Source organism: Narcine bancroftii, unplaced genomic scaffold, assembly GCF_036971445.1.
Source record: "Narcine bancroftii isolate sNarBan1 unplaced genomic scaffold, sNarBan1.hap1 Scaffold_151, whole genome shotgun sequence".
Taxonomy (NCBI): Eukaryota; Metazoa; Chordata; class Chondrichthyes; order Torpediniformes; family Narcinidae; genus Narcine; species Narcine bancroftii.
In genome coordinates, this window is record NW_027211886.1 from 5,490,296 (window position 1) to 5,494,441 (window position 4,146).

The following is a 4,146-nucleotide window of genomic DNA, read 5'->3' on the forward strand; positions in this document are numbered from 1 at the left end:
ATCATCTACATTTGATGCATAAAGATTCAGAAGAGTCCACAATTTTGAATATATTTGACAATGTATTGTCACATATCTCCCCATAGAGTCTGTTACTATGTATTGTATTTTAATTGGAAGATATTTTCTCATCAAAATTGTGACTAGTCTTGCCTTAGAATTAAATGATCAAGCTGCCACATACCCAACCCATTCTCTTTTTAACTTGAGATGTTCTTTCTCAGTTAAGTGAGTTTCTTGCAGAAAAGCCATTTTCTTAATATGTGACAATATTCTCTTTCTTTTCACTTACCTGTTTAACCCATTAGCATTAAGATATATAAATTTCATTATGTTACCATCTTAATAGTCCACTCCTTCCTCCACCCCGCCTGCATCTCCTCCTTGCTCAACATTCTTATTAAATATCCAATGTATCGGCGTGCACGTCCTGGAATTCCAGATAAGAAAAAGAAAAGAAAAAGAGATTTACTTCTAGAGAATAGATAGTGACACATTTGTAACTATATATATAAAATCAGGAAAGACCCCCCCCCAACCCCCAGTAGGTGTTGGCTAAAAAATGCCCAATACTAACTCCCTCATTTTATGGCTTGCGACCAAAGTCACATTTACCCTCATGATACAGTAAAAGTTAGAAACCCATCTGCTCACCAACCCCCCACTGGTATTTTAATCTTAAGCATTTAGTATATATGAAAAAGAAAAGAAAATTTCAAAAACATTCAAAAAACTCCAATAATTTTCAAAAAGCAACAAATAGATAATGTTTTAAACTAACCATTCACTATATACTGCCAAACAATATCAGTCCATCAAAACATATCAGTAACCATTATACTTCTAAATCTTCATTCCTTCTGAATTATTGAGAGATTTTGCACAAATTCTTCTGCTTGTGCAAAGCTCGAGAAAAAAATTATTTTCATCTCCAGGCAAGAAAATCTTCAAAGTTGCCAGATGGCACAGTACAAATCTGTATCCCTTTTCCCAGAGAATCTTCTTAATTTTCTTCTTCTTGTGAATAAGTCAGCACTTATATCAGGGTAAAATAAAACTTTACCCCCAGCATATCCAGGTGAACCTTTCCTTGCTCTTGCTCCTTCTGCTGCTAATGTCAGAATCTTCTCTCTGGGTTCTGATTCAGAAGCAGTTTCGGTCTGAGAGCTCTGTGTGCTCTTTCATTCTCTATAGAGTGCTCAAAATTCACTCCTATCACCCTCTTCCTTGAACAAAGTGATGATTTTGGAATCGCGCATATTCTGTGGGACGGCTCCTTCCTTCCAGCACTGACAGAGAACCTTGTCTAAATGTTGGAGCTTGCAGCTTTTGATCAGGTCTGGAGGGATCCCATCATTGCCAGGAGCTTTCCCTGGGGCCAGACTGTCAATTGCCTTGTTGAGGTCCTCAATGGTTAGTTCAGAGTCGAGTTCATCCATAACTGGTAGATAATCGATGGCATTAATGGCTGAGCTAGCAACAATATTTTCCATCGAATGGAACTCAGAGAACGTTCCATCAGCTTGCTCTTATCAGTGATTATTTCACTGCTGGGATGACTTCAGGGGTGCTGTCTTGCTCTGTAATTGGCCAAGAGCTGTTAAACTAATTGGCCTGTTCTTCTGCCCTATGGTTCCCTACCTTTTGTCTTTCTCTCTTTATTGAAATAGGGAGTAACATTGGCAGCTTCTTATACCCCCTCCTGGAAATGAATGAGTTTTATAAGTTTCAACCAATGGATCCACTAACTCTGCAGCCACTTCCTTCACAATGGCTTATAGGCCATTGGTTCCTAGTGATTTATCCCATGGGTTTCTCTAATACTCGATCCCTTGAGAGTGGTATTTTTGTGAGATCATCCCTGTAATTTGAAATTACCCCTCAGAGATATTTAACAATGCCCTCCATGGTACTGATGGAAAAAAAGTCCATAATTTCTTTGTTTCCTGTTACTAGTTCACCAACCTCATTCTTTAGAGGTCCCACACCCCAGCTGTTTTTTTTTTTCCCATATCCATACATTCTCCTACTGCTTCTTCTGACATTAACTGCAAGTTTTCCTGTTCACGATCATTACCCTCCAATTGTACAAATACAACCAGACGAAACAGTGTCTCTGGTGCTCAGTGCAGAAACATGCAAATGCACAACTAGACATAACACACCTACAGACAAAAGATACATATACTGTACATATATACATACATATGAATAAATAAATAAATAGATAATGTTTAATATATAGTAGAATTTCAGAGGGTTTGTATGAGCAGTTCATTCAGTTGTTCAGCAGTCGCACGACCAATTGCTCAGCCTGGTGGTTCTAGCTCTGATACCCTTGTATCTCTTTCCTGATGGGAGTCAGTGAAAGATGGTGTGTGCGGGGTGGTAGGGAATCTCAATGATTTTCTGTGCCCCCTCTTCAGACAACAATCCCACAGTCACGTCATGGGGTGGGGGGGGGGGGAGAGTGGGAAAGACCTTGGTGATCCTCTCTGCTAATCTTACAGACCTATGGATTGACCTCCGATCCAATTCATTACAGCAACTGTACCACACTGTGATGCAGCTATCCAGGACATTATCAATAGAGCTCCTGTAGAAGGTTGACATCATGGTGGCTGGTAGCCTTGCCTGCTTCAGTCTTCTCAGGAAAGAAGAATAATTTTGCAAAGTGCTGCAAAGCAGGGGATACCAAAGAAAGCTATACACAGTGGACAAAGAAATGGAGGAACTCTTCGTGGATTCACTACAGACTACTGCTGGCAAAACAGAATGGATCGTTCCAGTGAATGAGGCAGTAATTGCATTTAAGATCAACACTGGAATGCAGGTGAATCTGTTATCTCTGGACAATTACAAGACCCTCACCATAAATAGCAAGATTTTTCCTGTGAAATTAAAAGTGACAGGCAACACTGGAGAGAAGGCTCCAGTGAAAGGGGGCTGCATGGTACCTCCAAATACAATGGGCGGCATCTAAAGTCAAAGCTACTGATTGTAGAGAGGAGAGTACAGCCAGTATTAGGTCTGCGTGCATGTGAAGAGCTCGACCTGGTGAAAAAAGTTTTCCTAATTGCTTCACAGACCATAGACAAACACACAACACTCATGGAAGAAGGGATAACTACAGTGGAAAATGCAAACCATCTTCTTTCAGCTACAAAGTTTAAAGGAGCCACCACACCATCAGAAGAGGAATTGGCATCTATGTCGCCCACTGCAGCAGCTGTGGCCAAGATTGTGAAGTTTGGAATGAAGCTCACAGAGTTATATAATGGATATGTTGAATCTCAAGATCAATTGCTGTTGGCAAAACAGGAAAATAAGAGAGTGAATAAATATTTTGATGAAATTGTGAAAGAAGTGGAGATGAAAGCTCTGCTTCTGAGGTGCCAGTGTGAAGAATATGAATGTGTGCGAAAATCTGTAGCCAATCTCTCAGCTAAATTAGAAGATGCCATGAAGGAAATTTGCCCTTTACAAAAATGCACTGATGAGCTGAATAAACCTGCTTCATTAATCAATGGGAGAATCCGAGATACAAAATGCAAGGGTCAAATCTTTCACTGCAGAATAGGGTGCTTTTGATGGAACTAGAAGGTGCATGAAGAAATCATATTTTACGTGAAGATGAAGTTAGTTCCTCTGAAGTGATTTCTCAGCATCTGGTGAGCTATCGTAATGTTGAGGACCTCCAACAGCAAAATCAACAGCTGCTTATGGACTGCTCATAAACTTGTTGATAAACAGGAAAAGGAAGAGCAAGGAAAAAAAACTCCATGGATTTCTGAACTTCAGCTGAATCTTGCTTGCAGATGCCCTGAATGAACTTCAATGACTTTGTGAAGCCAGAAGTCATCAGATGCAACTGATGGAAAGAGACTGGCCACAGAATATAGATACTTTTGTTATTCAGGCATAGTGTTGTAGTTGTGCTTTTCGGTTTTTTAGAGGTTATGTGTGTGAATAAGAACTACATTTCCCAGTATACAGTGCATATGGTTAGCTGGAAACCAGAAGTGAGACATGACAGGAGTCAATTGAAGGTCGGTTGAAGCAGCTCAAGGAAAATTAAGTCGGTTAAGTATTAAACCCATGTAAAGTCTTTCTTCTTGAAAGAACAAGCATAACACAAACCTTATG

General features: G+C 39.8%; 1 pseudogene; it reads left to right on the forward strand.

Annotated features, from left to right (window-relative positions):
• Window positions 1–3,111: 3,111 nt before the first annotated feature.
• On the forward strand, window positions 3,112–3,925 carry LOC138750444 (nucleoprotein TPR-like; annotated as a pseudogene).
• Window positions 3,926–4,146: the final 221 nt, after the last annotated feature.